Source organism: Balaenoptera ricei, chromosome 1 (genome assembly GCF_028023285.1).
Source record: "Balaenoptera ricei isolate mBalRic1 chromosome 1, mBalRic1.hap2, whole genome shotgun sequence".
NCBI lineage: Eukaryota > Metazoa > Chordata > Mammalia > Artiodactyla > Balaenopteridae > Balaenoptera > Balaenoptera ricei.
In genome coordinates, this window is record NC_082639.1 from 106,575,833 (window position 1) to 106,589,949 (window position 14,117).

The 14,117-nt window shown below is 43.8% G+C and overlaps 1 protein-coding gene, 1 long non-coding RNA gene and 2 other non-coding genes across 5 annotated transcripts in view; 3 read left to right on the forward strand and 1 right to left on the reverse strand.

The window, feature by feature from the left end:
* The first annotated feature begins 201 nt into the window (after positions 1 to 201).
* TRNAN-GUU (transfer RNA asparagine (anticodon GUU)) lies at positions 202 to 275 on the forward strand. Its single transcript has one exon. It is a non-coding gene; the product is annotated as a tRNA-Asn (tRNA).
* A 2,092-nt stretch (positions 276 to 2,367) lies between these two features.
* Positions 2,368 to 2,531, reverse strand: LOC132354617 (U1 spliceosomal RNA). The gene has a single exon (XR_009499350.1). It is a non-coding gene; the product is annotated as a U1 spliceosomal RNA (small nuclear RNA).
* A 278-nt stretch (positions 2,532 to 2,809) lies between these two features.
* On the forward strand, positions 2,810 to 4,989 carry LOC132351561 (uncharacterized). 2 transcript variants are annotated; one of them, XR_009498396.1, is made up of 5 exons: positions 2,810 to 2,895; positions 3,218 to 3,300; positions 3,635 to 3,728; positions 4,047 to 4,133; positions 4,274 to 4,989. It is a non-coding gene; the product is annotated as an uncharacterized LOC132351561 (long non-coding RNA). The 2 variants fall into 2 exon arrangements; XR_009498395.1 differs by lacking the exon at positions 2,810 to 2,895 and adding an exon at positions 2,902 to 3,080.
* Positions 4,990 to 6,135: 1,146 nt separating this feature from the next.
* The window catches only part of LOC132369469 (flavin-containing monooxygenase 5-like), a 72,626-nt gene continuing 64,644 nt past the window's right edge, over positions 6,136 to 14,117 (forward strand). Inside the window, exon 1 of the mRNA XM_059929197.1 lies at positions 6,136 to 7,708. The gene's annotated coding sequence lies outside the window, so the exon portion shown is untranslated. The remainder of the gene's footprint in view (positions 7,709 to 14,117) is intronic.

Genomic DNA, 14,117 nt, shown 5'->3' on the forward strand with positions numbered 1-14,117 from the left:
GATGGTCGTGGGCCCGGCCTTGTTTCGTCGGAGCCCCCAGCTCACTCGGGCTCGGTGTCCACGGTCCACGAGACTCAGTGTCTCCGGCGCCGGCGAGGTTGGACAAGATAGAGACATTTGAATCTCCTTTCCGCTGGGGTTGGAGGGGACGGGGAATACATTCTGATTCCAGGATGTTACAAGAAAGCTTGGCAGCGGCTCGTCTCTGTGGCGCAATCGGTTAGCGCGTTCGGCTGTTAACCGAAAGGTTGGTGGTTCGAGCCCACCCAGGGACGAACTTGGTTCTTGGAATCTGATGAGCGAGGCCTCAGCTGTCGCTTTTATGCGTCTGCCCTTTCAGTTCCTCCCCAGCGCCCCTCTCCCGGAATCTCCACCCAGCTGATCTCGGCCTGCTCCCGGTTTTTACCTGGTGCCCCTGGTCTCTCTGCACCACGTGGAGGGCTGCCCTCACTAAGTCATCTGCCTTGTACGTTCCAGGACAACTGCCAGAGGATGAAGGCACACGCACACGGGTGGCGGCAATCCCTTACTCAAGCTGCGACGTCGGCAATCAAGCTCCATGGCACCACCCGCGCGGAGTATCCCCCGCCCCATCTCAGGACGCCTCAGCCCTTGCATTTGGGACTGCCGCTTTCTACTCAAAGTGATCTGCAGAGTCAATGCAATTCCTATTCAAAATTCTTTCTTCTGCGTTTTCGAATTGCTCGCTGTTAATCCCTTGCAGTACATTCCCTTTCAGACAGTGTAGTTTTCACCTCTTTACGTTAGAGTGGGTCTTTTTTAAATGGTTCCCGTGTGTACATTTAACTGTTGGAAGTTACGGAATACAGTTGGAATAAATGTTTTAATTGTCCTTCTCTGGTGATTCTAACATCTGTGTCAGCTCTGGGTCATTGGCAAATGACCGATGTGTCTCTGCATGATGGAGGGGGGGGGGTCATTGGATACCCCAAAATCTCTGATGGAAGGCCAGGCATGGTGAATGGTGCCTTGCTGGAAAGGTGTGTGTTCCTGTAACTGCTCAGCTTTGTTCATGGATGCATTTAAGTTACTTGCAAACAGTTCGGTCGTTTCCGCTCTTGCTTCTGTGATTTGCGAAGTGGTTCCGAGCAGCGATGAGTCTGGGGCTAACTAGCTTCCGCTACTGAGGCAAGACATTCCTGAGTACTCCACCCTATGCCCTCCTGAATTACGATGTGTTCTGGTTGCGGTTGTTTTTTTTTTTTTTTTTTTTTTTTTTTTTCCTTCTAGCCTATCTGCTGGGGAGGAGCATTATCTGTGCGAGTCTCCGAGGCTGTCAAAAATTTCCCCCGACCTCGGGGAGTTTCCTCCCAGAGCTGCACGGGTCAGGCCGGTGCTGCATTCCTCGCTGCTTTACTTTTAGCATTTCTCTCTTCTCCCTGGGAGTCTGTCCTGTGGACGCGAAGTCGTTCGGCCTTCCTGGACTCTTAGCTCAACAAGGTCCACTCCGTTGACCCCCGTGTGCCTTGGTTGGAAAACTCTCCCGGCCTTAGATTGGAGCCATTGCTTCCCCGCCCTCGGGGACCACTCGCTGCCCTCGTTCACCGGAGGCCCCCTCTCTCTTCCTTTTTTTTTTTTTTTTTCTTTTAACAAATTGATTCTATTCATTTTGGGGTGCATTGCGGCGAGGTTGCTGCTCCCGGGTTATCCCCTGATTGCCGAAAGCGGGAGGGGTGGCCTTCCTGGTTGCGGGGCGCGGGCTCCAGGCGCGCAGGCTTGAGGCGTTGTCAGAGGAGGGCCTCACTTGCGCTGTAGCGTATGGGATCTTCGCGGATCAGGGCTTGAAGCCGTGAACCCGTGTTCCTTGCCTTGGCAGGCTAATTGCTATCCACTGCATTACGAAGGAGACCGAGACGGCCAGTCCCCGGGAAAACGTTTTTGCACGTTGCCCGCATGGTACTGTGACTGTTGTTTGAAGCAGGGGAACAAATGCAGTTGCCGTGCCTGCGTGTGGCGTGACCCCCGCCCCGGCTTCAAGGTTCAAAGCTGGGCCGCAACCTGGGGCGACTCTCAAAAGAGTCCTGCAAGGAACCGACTAAGGAAGGCCGACTTCTTAAGTAGTAAGACAAACTCTCGGCGCTTGCGCAGAACGCTAATACTCAACTCACACGAAAAAGGAAAAAAAAAAAAAAAAAAAAAGGAACTAACACGCACCCTCACACGTATCGGTGTTCGGGGTGTGCTGGGGTATTCCCTACGCCTGGGAACACACAAAAAACCGAACAAACACAACAACAACCCAAGACAGCACGCGAGAAAAACCGGCTATTATCTTTAATTAAGCGATCTTTAATAGGCACGGGGCCCCGCTGGGGATTTTAATTCTGTCGTTAGCACACTCATTGCCAGGGGAGAGCGCGCACGCAGTCCCCCACTACCACAAATTACGCAGTCGAGTTTCCCCCATTTGAGGAAATCGCAGGGGTCAGCACACTCGCAGTGCAATGAGTGAGCCTCACCCTGGGAAAACCACCTTCATGATCATGGTATCTCCCCTGCCAGGTAAGTATGAACCACTTTGCCCCCGCCCCCCGTACAGCCTTAGTCTCCTACACTGTACACACACGCTCCCTACCCACCCTCCGCGCCCCCTCCTCTTCCACGCCTCTCAGCCCCTCCAAACGACTCTGCTAATAAAATCCAGGCAACTTCTCTGGAAAACTTCCACAGCTCGGGAAGTGGCTCGCGGGGAATTGTACCCCTGCGCTGCAAGATTTACATAAGCCAAGCCCCATTCCTGACCTCTAAGGCGGCGCCTCTTCTCTAACCCCCGCCCTGTCCCCGCCCTGCCGAGATGACCAATGGGCGGGCCGGCTGCTGAGGGGGGAAGTGATGTCATCACGCCCGCCCACCTCGGGAGCCCACCAAGCCGAGGTAACACGCCTCTTACCCTTTATCTGAGATACCGGCGGATTTTGCCAGCCTCCTCGAATTCTTCTTACCTTTTGTCCTGCGTTGCACGCCGGGGAAAGGAATTCTGGGATCGTGTGTTATGCTGATGCAAAATGTTTTTAAGAAGTAAAGAAGTTGTAAAACAATGGATACAAGTGTATATTTATGTATGTGTCTTGTGTGTAGACATGTAGATTCAGGGTTACATCTCAGAGTGCTACTCGGTGTATTTTCTGTGCACGTCCTTCCTACTTCAATCTCGTGGTATCCCAGGGACCGTGTTTTTCCTTTCCTCACCATACAGAATACAAGAAATGACGATTCTGAAAAAGAAGCTGATGACCAGAATAAGGGATAGGAAGATGACCTGTTTGCTTGAAGAGCGAGGTTGGTTTGTTCGTTTGTCTTCTCTTCCTGGGTGAGACTGGGTTAGACCTGAGGGCGGGGCGAGGGGAGGCTGAAGAAGGCAGCCAACTTGTGTTTTCAGACCAGAGAGCAAGGAGCGGAGTAACTTGATCCTTGAGGGTGCCTTTGGCTTAAGGGGGAAGCTGACTCTTCCGGAGAATCCTGGAGCCGACAACAAAGGACCTCAGCACCCAGCTAACTTCCAGGAAGAAGCTTCCTTTCCTCCCCCTGCTTTTCCCCTTTCCCCTCCTTTCTCTCTCTGCAGCCATCAGAAATAAACTCTGGCTCATTTCATCTGAAATATGCTTTATTCCAGGGAGAGTAATAGCTCAGAGAATCTCTGAAAAAGATCTCTAGAAAAATCTCTAGAAAAGACAAGGAAACAGATTATCCCCTAGAGCCTCCAGAAGGTAAGGCAGCCCTATTGACCCCTTGATTTTAGTCCAGTGAGACCTTTGTTGGACTCCTAACCTACAGAACTGTAATATAATAAATGTGTGTTCTTTTAAGCCACTAAACTCATGGTCACTTATTACGGCAGACATAGAACACCAATTCACTAAGTGTCTAGCACATTCACCTTAGCAGTAATAAGATGGGGGACCTAATGAACCCTATATAAATCTGCAGGTTGTCTGTCTGTCCTAGGTTGACAGGTCAAGAGATATTGGTACATGTTTAAAGCATTACATTAGGTATCTTTTTTCCTTTCCGTTTTTTCCCTAAAGGACTCTCGCCCTATTTCCAGCACGGGTGTACCCAACATGGTTCTCACTGGAATTACAGCAAATTGGAAGACAGTGGTGGTGACACAGGTTGATTTCATTTGCTTTTAAGAATGGGTTCTAACACGTAGAGGGAAAGAATATAATTTATGGAAAGTTAAATACCGTAGAATCCTCCATTCCAAAGATACATTTTTTGCAACTTTTTTTTTTCTTCTTCTTTTTTTTAGGGTGAAGAACTACTTTTCAGAGGGTGAAACACAAGACTGGCTTTTAGGAATTTTCCCCCAAAGTAATTTGTGACTGGATCCTGTTGCCGAAACTTGGCCTCTGTTCACCGGTGCCGAAGAGGAACGCGGAGACAGAGTTTTGGGTGAAGTAGAAAAGAGTAGCTTTTATTGCTTTGCCAGGCAGAGGGGGCCACGGCGGGCTAATGCCCTCAAGACTGTGTGACCCACCCTGGAGGGCGTAGTGAGGAGTCTTACAGCGTCCGAGGAGCAGGGCGTGATCAGCTCGCGGACAGTTCTCAGACTGGCTGGCATCAAGGGGAAGTTTCAAGCGTCATCAACTTTCTGGTTTCTGGTTTCAGCCAGTCCAGGGTCTATGTGCTTGTGGGCAGCACTTTCCATCTGGAGGGGGTCTGCTCCCTGTAAAACCACTTAGGAGTGTGTGTCAGGCCTTTATCTGTAGCTTCAGTGAACTGGGAGTTCGGTGATTCCGCCATGTGGCGGATTTAGAGTCTAAATTGTTGCCCGTTCCCCAGCCCAACAGCTGTTCTTTGTTTCTACACCTTCACATTCCCTAATCATTAAGTCTTTACTTCAAAAGACAAGGACACGGGGGCTCGTACACGGTTTCAACCCTGACCAGGTCTGAGACTTAACACGATGCATATGCTGTTGTTTTCATAAACGTTAACGTCCATAAAATGAAGTTCTTAAAAGCATTATTTGAGTTCTCCATTGATTACTGGTTACATCATCAATACCTTCCAGCCCTGGCAGCACAGGGAGGAAGGAAGAATTGCTGGGATGCTTGCATCACCACAGGGCAAGAGGTCCTCAAATTTGACTGCTTTATCTTTAAGTAATACTTCATAGTTCGGCTGACTTTTCATCCGTTCTGCTGATTCTGCCAGTGAGTTCCTCTGTAGTGACAGCCAAAGGCACTTACGGAAAATACTTAAACAACCAAGTGTAAAAGCAGAAGTCGAGGTCACTTCATCTACTACGGAAGTGGGGCATGTGTCTACCTCAGGCCTGAGTCTTTTTTTTTTTTTTTTAAAGATTTTTGTCACAAACATTAAGTTCTTTTTTTTTTTTTTAAATTTATTTGTTATTTTTTATTTATTATTTATTTTTGGCTGTGTTGGGTCTTCGTTTCTGTGCGAGGGCCTTCTCCAGCTGCGGCAAGTGGGGGCCACTCCTCATCGCGATGCGCGGGCCTCTCACCATTGCGGCCTCTCTTGTTGCGGAGCACAGGCTCCAGACGCGCAGGCTCAGTAGTTGTGGCTCACGGGCCCAGTTGCTCCGCGGCATGTGGGATCTTCCCAGAGCAGGGCTCGAACCCGTGTCCCCTGCATTGGCAGGCAGACTCTCAACCACTGCGCCACCAGGGAAGCCCAGGCCTGAGTCTTTTGATGGGTCTTTTGGTAACTGGTGGCGGCGGTGGTGACAATGTTTGAGTTGTTTTATTTTTTATTTTATTTTTTATCTTTATTTTATTTATTTATTTTTTTGGCCACGCCGGCGGGGCCTGCGGGATCTTAGTTCCCCGACCACGGATCGAACCCGTGCCCCCTGCAGTGGAAGCTCACAGTCTAAACCCTGGACCGCCAGGGAAGTCCGTGAGTTTTTTTGTTCATGTTGTTGTTTGTTTTAATTTTTCAACTGTTACTAGGAAATAATTGTGGAGCAAGTGCTTGGTTTTAATGCTGGAAAGCAAAAGAACGTAACTAAGGACTTTTCCCAAGGAATGCTTTGAGATCTTTATGTCAATTTGTGGTGTGACTTATCCACTTTTTCAATTAAGGATTCTTAATTAAAGGAAAACAAACTTATTTATAGGTTCGAATCAGTCTTACAGAACAACAGGTTTTCAACTGGGATCCGCAGCCCACCCGCATCAGAAACATGTGGTTTGTGTGTACGTGAAAAATGCAGACTCTAGGGCCCCACACCAACGAAACCTCTGGGGGTTGGAACCCAGGAAGGAGCTTCTGTAATCTCCACAGCTGATTCTGAGGCACTCTAATTGTAAGAACTGCCCTTTAATATTTTTAGATAAGGGGATTGTTACAAAATGTCAAGAGGGTAAATAATCATTCTTTTAAAGTTAGACTTCAAGCGTTGGACAGCGAGGTGAGCTCTTCCTGACAGTTTGTCTTTCCTATTCTTCCCCACTCAGCCTAGGGACGCGTGCAGAAATTAGAAACAAAGTAGGGGAAGAAAACCTTATTTCTTTACACACATTTTGCTTTAATAGCCACCGAAAAGATTGTTTCATTTCCTCTCACTGACCCTGTCCACCAGTTATGTTGGCCTTTAACGTATCGCTATAGCAGCATGTATAAATATATAATCATACATTTATTCACACATACACACATTCGAAAGCACTGTGAAGACACAGACTAGGCTTTGGCACAACTGGGGGCCGCTCACATGTCACTTAAAAATGATCACTGGTTCATTTACACAAGACTTTCAACAGGCTTGGTGTGGCCAGTGGCCCCCAAGTCCCAGAGAGAAGTTAGGATGACAAAATCGGACAGTGTATTTAGAGTGAGGTCAGTACACTTCTTGGAGATCATAAAAGCATAGAAATGGGAGGTCTAGGCTAAGCACGAGACGGCATCTGGGGATCACTGCTCTCACCACGTGGATTCAAAGAACTCAGGTGCTGCAGTGTAGACCGACGCCCAGCCTGACTGTGACCCAGCCGCGCTGGCCCCGGGTCAGGTCGTCGGGCCCCTGCCGACACTGTCCTGCGGGGCACCGCTGCTCAGTCCTGAGCTTTTCGATCTGCCGTGGAGCTCCAGCGTGGGGACCACATGCTCCATCGCTAGGAAGCAGGTCCCGTTTCCCCCGAGTTGACCCTCGGAGGATGAGGCGAGAAATGTGCTGTTGCTGGTTCCCAAGCCCCTGGGGCGTTCAGAAGCAGTGCCACAAGGTCCTCTATCAACGATGCCTGTTTTGCTTAGTGCTGGGCCCGGTGGACCTTGGCTGGTTGTTCCTCAACAACTGCAGGAGAGGCCCCCTGCCTTTCGCCCTGCCCCACCAGGCCACATCTCTGACTCCTTCCAGACCCTCCAGCAGGTGTGGAGGAGTGGGGCCCAGATCCTCCTCAGCAGACAGGGAGCTGTGAAGAAGGGGGGCAGGCCCACCCTCCCTGCTGTTTTAAGGACCTCTGGTGGCTTCGCTTCTTGCATGGCTCCTGGAAGGCAAGGGTCACAGGACTGGGGTGCATGGCAGAGCCCTTAGGGATTTCACCTGGAGGCCAAAATACCACAATCAAAGTGAGACTCCATTATCAGGCCCTGCTCGTGGCTAACAGGCTGGAGAGAGTGCTGAGTGGTGACAGAAGCCGGGAGCACGCTGAGAGCCTGTCACGAGGATGAGCTGAGGGGACGCGCTGAGGTCTGGAGGAGCATCTGGGGCCACCAGGTTAGAGGAAAAGCTTCCCACCACCTCCCGTGGTCATATCTCTGCTCAAAGCCACTGCACACCCAGTGGCCGGATCCTACCACTCCCCCTTCAGGGGCCAGTTCACTCTCCAATTCACTTTGGAGTGAAAGGATGGCTTTTGTGATTTCCCAGGAAAAGAAGTGCTTAGTATGAAACATGCACACGCAGACATGGTCTTTTGTAGGAAGGAGAGAACGTTTTCTATAGTGAAAATAGCTATTGGAGTTTTGGGTTTATTTTGCTCAAGAGTTCATTGAGAGTCTTCATTCTGTGTGTTTATACTTTTCCAAAAAGTTAGAAAATGTTGAGCCTTTATTTCTTCAAATATTTTTCTACCCCAGTCTCTCATCTCTTTTTGAGACAACAATTTCGGATATACTATATTACTTACCATCATCCCACAAGTCACTAAAACTTTTTTTTCAGTCTTTTTTTCTCTTTGATTCATTTTGGATAAATTCTTTTTCTATGTCTTCAAGTTTAATGAAAATTTCTTCTGCAGTCTCTAATCTGCTATTAACCATATCCAGTAATATTTCTATTTCTGATATTTTGTCATCTCTAGGAGTTCCATTTATACTTATATCTTCCATTTCTCTCCTTCTTATGCTCATATTTCTTTTCATTTTTGAACATATAAGCATAATTATATGTTTTAAGATTTTTGCCTAACTCCATCATCTCTTTCATTTCTGAGTTTGTTTCTGTTGTCTGATTTTTCTCCTGGTTATGGGTCATATTTTCCTGTCCTATGTATAATACTTTTTATTAGAAGCTGGACATTGTGAATTATACATTGTTGGTTACTGAATTTTGTTTTTAAAGACTGTTGAACTTTATTTTCCCCAGAAGTTAAGTTACTTGTGTTCAGTATGATTCTTTTGAGGCTTGTTTTAAAATTCATTCAGGGCAAGTCTATAGTAGTCTTTGCTCGAGGGCTGACTTGGACCCACTTCTAAGGCATGGCCTTTTTGATGTCTCTATTGGGTGCCCTATATACTCAGTGAGATTTCTCCATTTTTCCACTCTGGCTGTAATGATCTCCAGCACAGTGTGATCTCTAGGAATTATTTGTCTTCTTCCTAGTCACTGTTCTTTGCCTGGAATCTGTTCTTTCCCAGCCTCATGGAGGTTTACCCTACCATACACAGATTTATATTCAACTATTGATTCATGGGGCGCATTATGTATATTTCAGTAACTTCTCTGCGTGTCTCCCTCCTCATTTACTCTGTGCAAAAATTCAAGATTTCTTGAATTGTGTTTATTTTCTTTAACTCAGCAAGTTTCCCGCACTTTTTTGTTGTTGTTGTCGTCGTTCCTTCCCTGTGCCATATTCCAGAAATTGTCTGCAAGAAGAAAGCTTAGGTGTGGTAGGATTCACCTTGTCTGTTTTCTTTTAGGGGTCACAGTTCAGAGCTTCCTATTGTCCAATGTCTGAAGACTTTTTTTCTATATTTTGTCCAGTTTTTTTTAAAAGAGTCACAGATTTATTTATTTATGGCTGCATTGGGTCTTCGTTGTTGCGCGTGGGCTTTCTCTAGTTGTGGCGAGCAGGGGCCACTCTTCGTTGTGGTGCGCGGGTTTCTCATTGCAGTGGCTTCTCTTTGTTGTGGAGCATGGCCTCTAGGTGCACGGGCTTCAGTAGTTCTGGCATGAGGTCTCAGTAGTTGTGGCTTGTGGGCTCTAGAGCGCAGGCTCAGTAGTTGTGGCGCATGGGCTTAGCTGCTCCGTGGCATGTGGGATCTTCCTGGACTAGGGCTCAAACCCGTGTCCCTTGCATTGGCAGGCGGATTCTTAACCACTGTGCCACCAGGGAAGCCCCTCTCTTGTCTCCTTAAACTAGCTTGTGTTCATCTGCCTTAGGTGATGGAGGATTCACAAGTAGAAAGCATGAGCCTCTGTTCCTGTGGCTCAGTGAGGCAGGGTGTTGTCTGGTTCCAGTGGAATTACAATGAAGAAGCCTCTCTATCCTCCTTTCCTTAAGCTTTCCCAGTCTTGGGTGTGGAAAGAACTCAGTTGCTCCAGTTCAGCAACCCCTCAGCTCATTCTGCTTCACTAGTTGAACCAGCTTTTAAAAATTTTACAGCTGCATATTACTCCATTGTGTGGTTGTGCCATAATTTTCCAGCCCGTATCCTAGGTATGAATATTTAGGTAGCTTCAGTGTTTTGCAATTAAAAATAATGCTCAAATAGATCATGTGTATTTATCTTTTCTTAGTAGACGTAGATCTTCAGGGTAAATTTATATAAGTGGGATTAATGGGTCAAAGAGTAAATGAATATGTAGTTTTGTTAGCTATTCCCCTATAGGGGAATTTGTATTCCCACTATCAATATAATAATAGTGCCTATTTAGTTATACCTCTCTAAAAAAGCTTTTTGTCAAACATTTGAATTTTTGCCAATCTGATAAATGAGAAATGACTTATAAGCGGAGTTTTGAGTTTCACTAATCATAAGTGAAGTATAATAAAATTCTGGTTAATTGTCTGCTCATATCTTTTGTCCATTTTTTGTCATTTCTACCCTGATTTTTAAAAATTTATTTATTTAATTTATTTTTGACTGCATTGGGTCTTCGTTGCTGCATGCAGGCTTTCTCTAGTTGCAGTAAGTGAGGGCTACTCTTCGTTGCGGTGTGCGGGCTTCTCATTGCGGTGGCTTCTCTTGTTGCGGAGCATGGGCTCTAGGCACACATGCTTCAGTAGTTGTGGTATGTGAGCTCAGTAGTTGTGGCTTGCAGGCTTTAGAGCGCAGGCTCAGTAGCTGTGGTGCACGGGCTTATTTGCTCCGCAGGATGTGGGATCTTACTGGACCAGGGATCGAACCCGTGTCCCCTGCATTGGCAGGTGGATTCTTAACCACTACACCACCAGGGAAGTCCCCAGGGGTATTTTAAAGTTTTCCTTGTATAGGTTTTACTCATTTCATGTTGATTTTATTCTTGAATATTTTATTTTTATTGTTGCAATTTTATTTTATTTTTTATTAAAGTATAGTTGATTACAATATTGTGTTAGTTTCAGGTTAGAGCAAAGTGATTCAGTTATATATATATATATATTATTTTTTTCAAATAATTTTCCATCATAGGTTATTACAGCATATTGGATATTGTTCCCTGTGCTATACAATAAATCCTTGTTGCTTATCTACTTTATGTATAGTAGTTTTTATATGTTAATCCCATACTCCTAATTTATCTCTCCCCTCTCTCCCTTTCCCCTTTAGTAACCATAAGTTTGTTTCCTGTCTGTAACTCCGCTTCTCTTTTATATATAGATTCATTTGTATTAGTTTTTACATATAAATATTTTTCCACATATAAGTGATATCATATAATATTTGTCTTTCTGTGTCTGACTTACTTCATTTAGTAGGATAGTCTCTAGGTCCATCTCTGTTCCTGCAAATGGTAATATTTCATTCTTTTTTATGGCTGAGTAATATTACATTGTGTGATATATATATTACATCTTCCTGAACGACTCATCTGTTGATGGGCACTTGGGCTTTTTTCCATGTATTGGCTATTGTAAATAGTGCCTCAGTGAACACTGGGATGTGTGTATCTTTTCAAATTAGAGTTTTCATCTTTTCTGTATCTATGCCCAGGAGTGGGATTGCTGGATCATATGGTAACTCTATTTTTAGTTTGTAAGGAATCTCCATGCTGTTTTCCATAGTGGCTGCACCAAGTTACATTCCCACCAGCACTGTAGGGGGGTTCTCTTTTCTCCACATCCTCTCCAGCATTTATTATTTGTAAACTTTTTGATGATGGCTATTCTGACTGGTGTGAGGAGATAACTCATTGTGGTTTTGATTTGCATTTCTCTAATTTAGTGATGTCGAGCATCTTTTCATGTACCTGTTGGCCATCTGTTGTCTTCTTTGGAGAAATGTCTATTTAGGTCTTCTGCTCATTTTTTGATTGAATTGTTTGTTTTTGATATTGAGTTGTATGAGCTGTTTGTATATTTTGGAAATTAAGCCCTTGTCAGTCACATCGTTTGCAAATATTTTCTCCCAGTCCATAGGTTATCCTTTTGTTTTGTTTATGGTTTCCTTTGCTGTGCAAAAGCTTTTAAGTTTGATTAGGTCCACTTGTTTATATTTGCTTTTATTTCTATTGCCTTGGTAGACTGACCTAAGAAAACTTTGGTACAATTTATGCCCTATAGTGTTTTGTATATGTTCTTTTCTAAGAGTGTTATGGTGTCATGTTTTATGTATAAGTCTTTAAGCCATTTTGAGTTTATTTTTGTGTGTGGCATGAGGGTGTGTTCTAACTTCATTGATTTACATGAGGCTGTCCAGCTTTCCCAACATCACTTGCTGAAGAGATTGTCATTTCCCCATTGTATATTCTTGCCTCCTTTGTCAAAGATTAATTGACCGTAGGTGTGTGGGTTTATTTCTGGGCTCTCTGTTCTGTCCCATTGATTTATATGTCTGTTTTTGTGCCAAAACCATGCTGTTTTGATTACTGTAGCTTTGTGGTATGTCTGAAGTCTGGGTGGGTTATGCCTCTAGCTTTGTTCCTTTTCCTCAGGATTGCTTTGGCAATTCTGGGTCTTTTATGTTTCCATATAAATTTTAGGATTATTTGTTCTAGTTCTGCGAAAAATGTCATGGGTATTTTGATAGGGATTGCATTAAATCTGTAGATTGCTTTGGGTAGTATGGCCATTTTACAATATTAATTCTTCTAATCCAAGAGCATGGGATATGTTTCCATTTCTTTAAATCATATTCAATTTCCTTTATCAGTGTTTTGTAGTTTCTAGTATATAGGTTTATTTTCATTGGAATTTTAAATGTGTTCTTCTTCCTTGATGTTTTCTAATTATATATCATTTGTATATATGAAGACTGTTGAATTTGTATGTTAAAATTTTATATATTGCTACTTTACTGAGGGTTTTTATTTTTTTAATTGCCTGAGTTTATAATTGATTATTTAGTTAAACTCTCATATCACCTTTTAACATAGATAGTCTTACATCATCTTTCCAATTCTTATATCTCTGTTTTCTCTTTCTAGTTACATTGGCTAAAACCTCCAGGACAATGTTAAATAGTAGAGGAGATAATAGGTATCTTTCTTGGTTCTTGACCTTATTAGAAATGGCTTTAGTGTTTTCCCATTTAGTAAAATATTGGCTGTAGGAGTAAGGTATATATATTTTATCATGTTTAGGCTGTATCCATCAATTCCTAATTTGAGTATTTTAAAAAATCAGAATGATTAGTGAAGTTTGTTAAAGACTTTTGTGGCATCTATGGTGATAATCTCATCCTTTTTTCCCCCTTCGATATGTTAGTACAGAGAAAATTACCTCAATTTATGCTATATATATAATTTGGTATAGTTAATCTTATTTCATGTGACTTAAGTTTCTCTTTTCTTTTTTTAAATTTTGGCTTTATTGAAGCATAATTGACACATAAATCTATGATATATATCTAGATAGATAGATATAGCAAGAGAAACCATTTAAAACTATAGTTGTAAGTACAAAACAGTTAATGACAGTTATATTTTTCTTATACCTTTTCTCGGTGTGATGTAATTTTCTTTGATGCTTTCTCTTGAACTTTATTTTGTTTAAAATTAACATTTGCCAATTCTGATTCTTGCTCTTAGTATTTCCTTGGCAAATAATATTTCCTTGGCAAATTTCCATATATTATTATTTTATTATAAAAGGGAAGTAGTTTGCCATTTAATACAGTGTTGTTTGGCACCTGTGCAGTTCTTGCTGGGTGACAACCCAAATGTTAGTTGACTTATTTCCAAGTATGTGCAAACCATGTTATGATTCTGGGATCAAGTTTATGAGAGAGCTAGATATTTCATTTTCATCATACCTACTATCTCAATTGTTAAAATGAAATGGCTGTTTTCTCATTGTTTGTATTAGTTAATTTTTGATGTATAACAAACAACCAAACACTCTAAGTTTTCTACAGCAATAAGCATTTATTTCACTCGTGGATCTGCAAGTCCTCTGCTTTAGCTGAGGGAGCCCTGCCTCTCACTAAGTTCTGCAAGTCAGCCAGAGATAGCTTTGCTTCACATGTATTCCACTAAGGTACAGGCTAACAGTATTACAGCTACTCATTGGAAGATCACATGGTGATAGCATAGGGCAAGAGGGCAACTATAAACAATTGAGGCCTCAAGACTGAGGCTCAGAATGGCAGACTATCACTTCTACCCACATTCCATTGATCCAAGCAGGTGATATAGCCACCCAAAGTCCAGGTGTGAGGATGTGGATACTGTAAAGGGTAAGTGTTAACACCAGTAATTTAGCCTACTACATTTACCATCTACCTTTGGTTCTATTTTTCGTCAGTGATTTTTTTTTCTTTGT